The sequence below is a fragment of the Natrix helvetica genome, assembly GCF_964273705.1.
Source record: "Natrix helvetica genome assembly, chromosome: 2".
Taxonomy (NCBI): Eukaryota; Metazoa; Chordata; class Lepidosauria; order Squamata; family Natricidae; genus Natrix; species Natrix helvetica.
The window spans coordinates 201124849-201136909 of NC_138552.1; positions in this window are offsets into that span (position 1 = coordinate 201124849).

The window sequence follows — 12061 nt, forward strand, 5'->3', positions numbered from 1 at the left end:
GGGGTGTGTGTGTGCCAAGCCTGGGTCACTGCCAGTTCCAGCGACCCAGGCTGCCAAACCACTATTGGTTCAGCCAAACCGGTCCAAACTGGTAGGAACCCACCTCTGGATCACTGGCTGACAGTCTTGCCCAAGAAAGAAATTACAATAAAATGTAAAATTATACCTATTAGGGTTTATCAAATGATTTCTACAGCAATGAGCTGAACCTATTGATTACAAGTAATGAAAACTGTCATTAGTCAATTCCCGTGATTGAACTGCAGTGGCGTGATCTTGAGATGGCTGCACGGTGGTCCTTTCATGCATTAGAGGTTGGAGCTAGAGAGGAAGGGTTTAAACGTCTCTCCTTTATTGCTATGATCCTTTTATAGTGATGGATGTTTGCATTCTGATCATTGTTCTTTGCCGCGGTGAAAGAATTCCAGGCACTCTGACAAAACTCATGGATAAAGCCTGGAAGCATAGAATATGCTGCCCAAGCAACACTTAACTATGGCCCCCAACTCCTCAATGTCATTCGGATGCTGTCTACTTGCCCAGAGGGGATGTAATGAATCTGTTCTACAACCCACTCTAGTCCTTTCTAGCTTGACCCGTAAGCTATTCTCTTTCAATTCATTTTAGAGTTATAAAGGAAATTAAGTGGGCAGACATGGAGACTTCTAGAAGTTCATTTGGAGTTTATTATGAGGAGGGGGGAGGCATTGTAATAATAATGCTGACTTCTCATAATATAAATAAATAAATAAATAAATAAATAAATAAATAAATAAATAAATAAATAAATAAATAAATAAATAAATAAATATAATTGAATTGCCACCTAGAACCTTCTGCTTTGCGTAGCTACCTCCTTTAGCAATATTATATGAATAATAACTTGATAGAATATTGGTAGTCCTGGGGAGCCCTTTGTCCAAATTCTTTTTGTAAATCCAAAATAGAAAGGTTATCTAAGATGCTCTTGTCTATTTATTTGTATGCCTTTTTAAATTATTAACTTAATTGGGGAGGTAAAAATTTAATTAAAAAAATAAAATTAAAAGCTCAGCTGATTTCCCTAAATTTAATGTTTCATCTTGTTCCTTAAGGTACTGTAGTCGGTAGTTGGTGATCTTTAAATCAAGATTTGTCAGTTTCATTTTTGTCCAATAAAACTTGTACCTCTTCCATAGCATCATCTATTTTTATCAATAATAGTAGAAATATTTGAAAGTAATTTCTAAAGTATTTGTTCACATAATACATCCATTGTTTTATTTGCATCTGATGTCTTTTAAAGCCCCAGTATTTAAATGCATTTATGTATATTAAATCCATCTGAATCTGTAATTCCTGTATAACGTTCTTTTTTAAAAAAAAAACTTCAATCATCCTTGTCATTTCAATTCTAAAAAGACTATTTTTTTTCATAAGCCCTTCAACTCGTACTGAAATCTTATTTTGACTGAAAAAACCTTACCCAGTGAAAGTCATAAAATTTGCCACTCTGGATGTTCTTGATATTTAAAAAGCAATTAAAAATCAATTTCAAAGTGATTAAGAAATGAAAATTGGCAGAACTTTGAGTCCAAAGAGGCTGCATTAGGCCTATGAGTTTAGATGGCATTTTTTTCTCAACTCCCAGCTGCTTACACTCCCTAGCCAGCCACAAAAGCATTAGTTTCTGTGGTTTACTCAAAGCTGTCTGGAGTGTGTGTTGTGCCAATCTCAACATCTCTGCTTGTCTCCAGAGATTTCACTGGCCAGGATCCTGCATCCAGCCACAAATTTCATGTCTGTTTTTCAAGAACATCTTCAATTTGCCATGGCTCCCTAAAGCATTGTATTGTTAACTTTTTATTACGTTTAAGTGTAGAATTCAAAGTGAGAAAGTAATTTTAAATTTCATTTTAAAAAAAATATTCAGGGCGTGTGACTATCTCTTGTGAAGTGTGTGTGAGAGAGAGAAAGTGGGGGGAGAGGGAGGGAGGGAGGATTAGGATTAGCTTATTTTGGTTATTTAGACCAAAAGTGAGTCAGAGTTCATAAATCATACCATGACATTGTTTAATCACTATTCATTTACTGAGCCACAGTTAGCTAATTTAGATTCATAATGTGATAAGCCATAAACCATAATGTACAATGTATAATAACTTGGTGCATGCAGTTCACTAAGCTAAAGCCAAGGCAGTTACCTTATATGATAGAATGAACCACTCTGGATGTGAAATGATGCCCCTTTGTAGCCTGGGATAAAAAGCAAATCATTTAAAAAAATAGAATGCAGAAGTGGGCCCAAGTCAGATTACAATCATGGTATTAGTGGGAGGCGACTAACACATAAACCTCTTTGTCCCCACCACAATGCTGCTCTTGATAGAAGTTAAGAGCTTTCCTTATTAGGGTCATTTCCACTCAGGCCTGTAGTGGGGACCAAATGTGAATATCCTCTCTCTGGGCCAGCTGTTGTGTTTTTCATGCATTGCATTCAAAGCTAAAATGTAAATAATCTTACTCTGCATAAAGTATTACTTACAATAGCATCCTCCACCTGCCAGCTTTCTGAGGCATTTGCCAAACAATCCCTAGGTATTGTTAGGCAGTCCAGCTTTTAACCATGTTTTCTGGGCAATTTGGAGGTGCATCCACAAGACTTCTGTTTTGAGGCTCTATAGCCGTGATGCAAACCTATGGCACACCTTCCCAAAGTGGCACACAGAGCCATGTCGCACGGCATGTACAGCCTCGCCTGTTGCTCTTCTGGGTTTCTGGTGCGCATATGTGCACCATGATCAGATGGTCTTCACGAGCATGGCAGTGCCGTAAACTGGAAGAGCTGGTCTTCTGGTTTCCACATGCGCATGCGCACAGGCCAGCAGATTATTGCACACGCATGCACTCCAGAAAATGGAAGTTCTGGTTTCCAGTGTGCACATGCGCACTGGGCAGCTCCTCTTCCAGGTTGCTTCCCCAATAAATGTGTACGGTCCCTTTTCGGCACTCAGTGCCAAAAAGCTTCACTATCACTGCTCTATAGGCAGAATGTGTTTCTTGTTCTGTTATTATTTCTAAGCCACCAGGATTATGATACGAAGTTGGGTGCTATACCTATGGTGCCGCTGGGAGAACCAGTTCGGGAGTGGGGTTCCAGCGACTCAGGCTGCCAAACCACTACTGGTTCGGCCGAACCAGTCTGAACCTACCACTGGCTGAGAGGGAGGGGTTACCTGTTTGTTGTCCTTTTTGTATTTTTTTTCCCTTTCACAAAGCAGGTTACTATCCTTTCTGGTAAATCATTTGCCTTACCAAACAACTCGAAAAAGCTGCAAGATGACACAACGTTTTGCTTTCGGCTGGCAGGTTTCCTAATCAATGGCTGACCTTCCTTACATTTTACTTTACAGCTCCTTCATTTATTTTTCAAGACCCAAAGTAATTACGATAATCTAGTCTGCTACCTTATGTTACAAAATCGATGCAGTTTCTACCCAGTTGTCTCCTCTAAAAGTCCAAAGCTACGGGCGGTGGGGTTATTCTCCTTTCGGAGATGTCTCAGCGCTCTTTCAGAGCCATAGTCTGTGAAGCAGAAGATCTCGTCTCAGGTTTCCTATCCAGCAGGAACAAAGAACATTTGTGCTTTCTTCATTTGCTGGCTTCAGATCAGATGTTTTGTGATGGAAATAGCACTCATTAAATATTTAATAGTTCAAATTCCCTCCTTTTGGTAAAATAAAATAAAATCCTCAAGGTTATGTCTCCTTCAGCAGGATCAGTGAGCTCATTAAATAAGAAGTTGCTAGGAGTGGGTGAGAAGTTGGGGGGACAGGAATAAAAATGCAATATCCTGTATTACTTGATCAAAGAAGAAAACCTCCTAGTATTTCAGCTCAATGCAGCAAGGCTTACTTCATACATTTGTGTCAGGCGTGCCTCCATCAATAACCAAGAAAGAAAACTCCCAACTCCATTTCTTGTGGAATTAAAGATACTTTTACTGGTTATAAAAAGATAGCAGCGGGGGAAAAAAAGCAAGATCTGAGCCAAAAAGGCGCGAACAAGTATATATATCAAACGTTTACCCAGCACCCTTCCACCCAGTCACCCCAACCCAATAACCAATATCCACCTCCCTAAGGTGTCATGTGAGTTGCATCTTCAAAACTTCTCATTCAGTTGGTATGCAGAGACTGTTGACCTTGACCAAATCCAAACACAGGCCATCAGCATGCGCAGAAGATGGTGAGATTCAGCCCCACCCTCCTAATAACTCCTCCAGTACCATATGGCTTCCTTCCCAAATACCTTACGCCCCCACCCTCCTGGTTTCAATGGCAGCCAATAGCAAGCAAGTGAAGTAGAGGCTGACAATTTGTCTTTTAATGACACCTATCTAATGATGGTCACAATGAAGCCACTAATCTTTAGCACCCATTATGGAAAAATGGTCCCCCTGCTGTGTTGGTTTTCTTGTTCTCCTTTCACTGCAAGGAATAAACAATCCAAATCATGACTATGAACTATGCAGGAGATGGCCCTCTACCCCTTGTGTCTATTCCACCTGAGTCATTCCTGGCTGGGGTGGATATAGTAGCAAGGAACTATGGGACCCCTTGGCAGAAGAAGAAAAGCTCAGGGCTTGACCTATGGGAAATGGCTTCATCCCACATTATTTCAGTTATTTGTAATATTAATTGACAACTTCCTAACCTTCACACAAGTCCAACATTGTGGGAGTACATGCAGAAAGACTTATCTCCATATATTTGTCTAGCCTGCTACAGCTACATCAAAGGTGGTATTCAGCCAGTTCTGACAGGTTCTGGAGAACCGGTAGCGGAAATTTTGAGTAGTTCGGAGAACCGGCAAATAAGCTGGCCCTGCCGCTGTTGCCTCCCAGTCTCCCAGCTGATCTTCTTTTGTTGCCCTGAACAAGAGAACGGAGCTGGAAAGCAGGTTAGTGGGGAGGGAATGGGGATTTTGCAGTATCCTTTTCCTGCCACGCCCACAAAGCCACACCCATAGAACCGGTAATAAAAAAAATTGAATCCCAGCACTGAGCTACATCTACGTATCAGTCTAATTTTGGCTTAATGGTGCCTGGCTAATTGCTCCTGAAGGATTAGCTAGCTCTCTTTGTATCTTCAGCCTGCTTCTAAGGCCAGCTAACCAAGGTTTTCTATGGAAATTAAAGTGGTGCTTTATATCTTCCTCTGACAAAAGTCTTTTGCCATAGAACATCGCAACACTGCACAGTTTGCACTACAGAACACATGATATCCTACAGAAAGGACTCAATTACAACATTAACGATGCTAATCATTTAGAGTTCTTAGCAGCCTTAGAAACCACAGGACTTGCCACAGAGATCGAAGAAGAGGCAGACAATCATATCACAGATCAGAAGAATACAGAATCAGAACCAACTCAAAGCAGAGAACAAAGCAGTCCCCAAAAAACCTACAGAAGGACCAAACCATAATTATCCTACCAAAAGACCAAGGCTGAGCCATAATTATCATGGACAGATCACAGTACATACAAAAAGACAAAGAATTACTAAAAAAGACAAAGATGCCCACATCTCAGTAAACAACAACATTTTCAAAGGAATAAAATTCACAAGGCAGCAAATTAAAACTATATCTTTTGAAACACCACCCATACTAACCTGAGGGCTCTACTACCAAAGTAACAACTCAATTCTCCCACAAGAGGAGCTGTGGAAGGTCATTATTCAGATGAGCAATCATGATCCCCTTTGGTCTCCACCCACATAACATTTCCACTGTGATGATGGTTCATCAGCCTTGATAGTGGCACTGGCTACAGTGAGTCACTTCTCCAACCAAAACTATCACATTATGTAACTTGCAGACCTAGCTGCCAGCCTACTCCATGGGGAGATCTCTTCTATAGCATGTTCTACTCTTGTCTCCTATCCCCCATCCAAGTCCCATTACCAGTTATAGACAAGGAACAATGACTCTTATGTTTTCTACAATCTGAAATACAGTATTTGTAACGTAATATATTTTGCTATGCTGTGCCCCCCCCCCCCCATTACATGTTCTTCCCCTGTAGCCGCCTTGCAATATCCTAAGGTTCCCAGAAAGCCATATGGTCCCTGGTTGACAATTTTTGATCTAAATCATTTGTTACTTTGCCAAAAAAAATGCAATAGAGTTGCCAAGAATAGTAATAATTGGAGGTAAAGTTTGCTCTTTTTATGCTTTTGTAAGAGAGTGAAAAAAAAACATTTTGTTTCTAAATCTAAAATATATGGGGACTTTATAAAAACAGGTCACATCTTCACATCAGGCTGTCATAGTTGGGTAGATCAAGCCCCATGACAGGCTTAATTGCAATCTTAGTTGGGAATTAGTCCCATTTGAATTCAGAACAATTTAGTCTGAGCCACGGTGGTGCATGTTAGGGTGTGAATTCCGCCCTGAATTATCAAAGTGTGGACCGTGGAATTTCCTTGTAGCATACTTTTGAAATAGGCGAAAATAAACCCGAGGCATGATCTAATAAAAAACATTTTAATATAAAAGAAAGTAAAAAATTCAAACTTGCTAACTAAATTAATCACATCTTAGCAGAGCTCCCTTGACAGGCGAACAAAAGATCAGAAGTGAAAGTTAAGAAAGAATGTGTGACCTGCGCAGTAAATCATTGCAGATAAGAAATAGTTCAGTCTATCGTATGTCTTAGAGTTTATGCACAGCTGGCAAACCAAATAAAACACAGTGACGGTGCAGTAGTTAAGAGTGCAGTATTGCAGGAAACGTCTGATGGTTGCTTGCAATTTGGCAGTTCAAATCTCACCAGGCTCAAGGTTGACTCAGCCTTCCATCCTTCCATCCCGAGGTAGGTAAAATGAAGACCCAAATTGTTGGGGGCAATATGCTGACTCTGTAAACTGCTTAGAGAGGGCTGTAAAGCACTGTAAAGCAATATACAAGTCTAAGTGCTAGTTCCAGTGCTAGTCTAAATATATATGAATATATATCTGACATAATTGAATGAAGAGCATTTGTGTTACCCAACTATGGGATTCTGGCAAGTGTGGTAAAGAAAGTTATATAAGAGAAATGACACCTGCCATGACACCTTTCCTGACAAAGTGCAATGTTATGAACTGCCCCCCCCCTCACCCTTGAAGTGATCATATCCATTCCTGTTTTCTGCATCATGCCAATTTTTTCCACCTTTGATTTTGCTAAATTAAATCAGCAGCTACAATTTCCAGAGGGCTGACAACAAATGCCCTCTTCAATAATGCATATCTCAATTCAAAAAACTTTCCCTTGGATGTAGAGATCACATGCTTATTGTCCCTCGTTGATCTTAGAAAGAAAATGATGTTCCAGTTGTTTGAGCAAAGGCCAGCAGCCACAAGGAGTCGAGTCTCAAGCCAGTGGGCATCGTATTGTTCTCATCTCACCTTCGTCCTTTCTCTGATTTGACACAAAATGGTTTGAAAGGTTATTTTACAGTCCCTTTGCTTTGATCACAAATTTGCACTGGAGGGGTTCGGACATTGTGTTCCACTTGTAACTTTGTTTTCTCACTTCTTCTATTTTTCTTCCACCCGAAATCACCCTACTGTGACTTGGTTGGTAAAAATCTGGATAGGCAAGAGATAGCAACAGGCTGCCACCTAGCAGTCCTCAGGGTTTGTGCAGAACGGTTATGCTATGCCTAGTGAATCTCATTAAGGAGAAAGCAATCGAGTAGCTGGATGTAGCTAGCTTTGCACAACACAATTAGCTTAAAACATCATTTGTTGCTTATGATTGCTGTTCTGCAAACCTGACAAATTTGGTGTGTTGTAAGCTTGGTTCGGTTACTAAATAGCTAGGATTCAATACAAGTACTGTTAGGTAATGATTTTTAGTTGGCAGGAGACATCTGTCAGAAAGTACACTTGTTTCTTTCTTCCATTTCCTATTCATCATCAATATGTTTTTTTAATTTTTAATCAAATCAGTTTAAAGGGCCAAGTCTCAGTTTAGTGACTTTAAAAAGTTGTTGCATGAATTAGCAAAAGCACAGGGTCCTCTCCAAATCAATTTAGCCATTATACATGGAGCCAGATATATCACTGAGCACCCTTTAAAAGTTTGAGTGCTTGCAAAATGCAGTGGTTCAGAATCATAGGCTATTATTCTGAGATAAGAATACATAAATCAGCTCATGAAGCAACTCCACACCAGTTATCAGTCATTCGTCTCTATCCGTGTACTACTAAAACTCTGGTATTTGTTATCTTTAACTGGAAAAAACAGTGTATCACAGGGCAACAATTTTTGAAACAAGGGATCTCAAATGGACTAATTTACAGAAAGTGTCCAAAATCCAGGACCCAGGACTCCCATGGAAGTGAATCATGGCAAATTTGTGGTTGCTACAATACTATCACTGGGTTGACCCACTCTAGCCTACTATAGACTGAATAGACTAGTTCCACCCATTGCCTGCTGGAGGACGGTCAGCTATGGTCAAGATGGCAAGACGTTGCTCCTGTTCTCACTACTTTATTGTCCTTGGTCATTCCGTTTCCCTGTTTAAGTAAAGAGATATCTCTGAATTCAGGATCATGGGTTGTCTAGTGCAGGAGTGAAATCCAGCAGGTTCCAACAGGTTCTGGAGAACCGGTAGCGGAAATTTTGAGAAGTTTGGAGACCCAGCAAATGCCACCTCTGGCTGGCCCCAGAGTGGGGTGGGAATGGGGATTTTGCAGTAACCTTCCCCTGGAGTGTGGTGGGAATGGAGATTTTGCAGTATCCTCCTCCTGCCACACCCACCAAGCCACGCCCACCACACCACACCACGCCCAACAAGCCACATCCACAGAACCGGTAGTAAAAAAGTTTGAATTTCACCACTAGACTCTAGTGCAGCAGTTCTCAACCTGTGGGTTGCAACCCCTTTGGGGGTTGAATGACCTTTTCACAGGGGTCGCCGAGGAGCCTGCCACAGAGAGGCTGTTGAGAAGCCAGCCCGAAGGGAAGGAGCAGCTCGGGTTCCCCACACGGCAGAAGGAGAGGTGCCAGAAGACCAACGGGCTTCCCAGCAGGCCAGTCCGGCTGGCCTTCTTTGCGGACATTTTTCAGCGACTATTCCTGCCCGGGAGCTCCTACAGGGCACACGCCTTCGCCAGGGTTGAGCTGCATCAAAGGGGGAGGCTTGGGCAGAAAGAAGGGCAATAGCTGATGGGAGGCTGCGGTGACCGCCGAGTCTCCACCTGACATCGCTTTCCCCTCTCCCCCGGCACAGGCCTGGCTCCGCTGAGCCGGCTCTGCTTAGTTCCGCCGGGATCCAAGGGGGAGACCATTAGCTGGAAACCAACAGAGAGGAAGGGAAGGGAGACCAGACTGGAGATGCGGGAGGGGGAGGAGGGGTTTACTGGTTGGAAGTCTGCGAGGTGGGATCACCGTGCACGCAGCCAGAGGAGGAAAGAATAAAACCTTGCACCAGTAGGGGAGGGGCTTCTGCTCCTCTCACCGAAGGCAGCCGAACGCAGGGGAGCCACGCTGCGCAGGAGACTCCTCAGCGCCAGACTCAGGTCAGCGCAAGCCGCGGTCTCATTTGTGTTGGCTCAGGAAGGAGGGGAATGGGAAGCAGCGGCAGCAGCTGGTTGGGTGCAGGGAGAGAAGAGCTCCAGTTCTCCTGGGCTGCACAAGGCTCTCCTTGCGCAGGGCTCTGGAACTCTTCCCTCTCTGCATCCAGAGACGGCTGCTCCAGCTCTTTCCTGAGCCAACATGAAGGGGATCGCAGCTCGCGCTGACCTGGGTCTGGCGCTGAGGAGTCTCCTGCGCAGCGTGGCTCTCCTGTGCAGCGCAGCCAGCTACTCACTTCTCAGTGGTGGCAGCAGAAGGAGTCGCTGTTCCCGCTGCCGTGATCCCGGCCCAGGAGGGTATTTTGCTTGCATGCACAAGAAAGATGAAAAGAGAAAAGGGGAGAAGCAGAAAGAGATAGAGAGAGAGAGAAATGAAAGAGAGCTGGAAGGAGAGAATGGGAGAGAGGGAAAATAGAGGGAAACAAATTAAAGGGAGAAGGGGGAGAGGGAGAAAGAAATGAAAGAGCTGAAGGGAGAGAATGAGAGAGAGGGAAATAAATCAGGGGGAAAGAAAGGAAAATGAAAGAAAGAAAGAAAGAAAGAAAGAAAGAAAGAAAGAAAGAAAGAAAGAAAGAAAGAAAGAAAGAAAGAAGAAGAAAGAAACTAACTTTCTCAGACCTATGACAAAAGCAATGGCAAGCTAGATCTCTTGCCAAGAAAACTGTAGTTTGCTAGAAGGCACAAATTGGAAGCAAGTCTGATTTTTTAAAAAAGAAAATAACAGAGATGGCAAAAAAAATGCATCTGAAAATAAGATTATTTATTATTTTGGATAATGCATTCAAAAGACATCAAAACATATATGCTATTTCTGTTAGTACAATCTTGCCAGCTTCTATCAACTTAGAGTTCACTATGAAAAGATTATAGAGAAGCAATTTTCTACAATTAATAACTTTATTTTGGATTTGCTATCGTATTCAATGAGAAAGAAAGAAAAAGAAAGAGGGAAAGGGAAGGAAAGGAAGAAAGGAAGAAGAGAAAGGGAGAGGAAAAATAGAGAAAAACAGAAATGAGAGGGAGAGAAGAGAGAGAGAGACCCTATTCCCACAGAAAACACTGAGCCATGAAACCTGGGTAGGCATGTCTGGGGGGGGGGGGGTGTCATGTCACTGGGTGGGAGTGATGTTGAGTTGGCCACACCCACCCAGGTTTTGTGGCTCCCGGTGTTTTCTTTTCTGTGGGAAACTGATCCAAATGGCTCTTTGAGTGTTTAAGATTGCCGGTCCCTGTGCTACACCATGCTTCAAGACAAAATTTCATTTATTTGTAATTAGAAATAAATATTTCACAATATACAATTGCATACTGTTTTTGTGATTAATCACTATGCTTTAATTATGTTCAATTTATAACAATAAAAATACGTCCTGCATATTAGAGATTTACATCACGATTCGTAACAGTAGCAAAATTACAGTTGCGAAGTAGCAACGAAAATAATTTTATGGTTGGGGGTCACCACAACATGAGGAACTGTATTAAAGGGTCGCGGCATTGGGAAGGTTGAGAACCACTGCTCTAGTGGGAAGATAAAGCCTATCACAGTTATACTTTATTGCTACAAGGAGGACTGGATGATACTAGCGGGTGACTGTATGGAAGCCTTCTCTGTGGAGTGAGCAAATGAATGGTAAACAGTCAGATGAAAGAGGAAGGCTTACTAAGAATGGCCTTATTAGAAGAGTCCTTTCACAAAACACCCAGGCAGCAGGACTAGGCCCATCTGTTTGCATTTAGAAGCTGAGTAGGGCTAAGCCTTCTTAGTGCTAATGGCCAGCTGGATGTAATATGGGAAGTTTACTGGCCTAGAAGGGAGAAGAATGGCCTCCTTCTGCCCTGCAATTGATAGTTAAGCTCTTCAGGAGGTTAATATCCATGGATAGCCTAATTAGATCTACCAGTTTTGAGCTTTAAAAATCCAGACAACCCTTAGTTGACCCCCCTCAAAAAAAGGCTGTTCAAAGCTTTGCAGACAAGTTCTGAAAGTCTTATGCCTGATCTCTCAAGAGCCCATCTAATCCTGTTTTTTAAAATATACAAATTATTTGGTTGTACATCTCAGATAATGTCTTTAAGAGGGAAAGGAAAATTATTATAAACAACAACAGCAGCAGCAACCCTGTTCTATAGTTTTGAAACAAAATCCAAAGATCTTCTCACCCCATTGTTCCAATTTAGTTGTAAAGATTCTTGACAGGAATGCAGTTAGAATGCATGTTTGCGATTTTTCAACAACCATGGGAAGCCGCGCCTTTCCAAATTCTACCAGCGCTATAGTGAAGGTATACAGCAACAGATTATCAGAGAAATATTCCATTTAGTATCAAAACATGATGAAAATGTTTGTAATTTCTTAGAAGGAGGCTTATTAATAGGTGGATCTGACAACAAATTGATATGTAGCCATTATGCTACATTGTACTGTTGAAAGAAATGTCCTTCTGG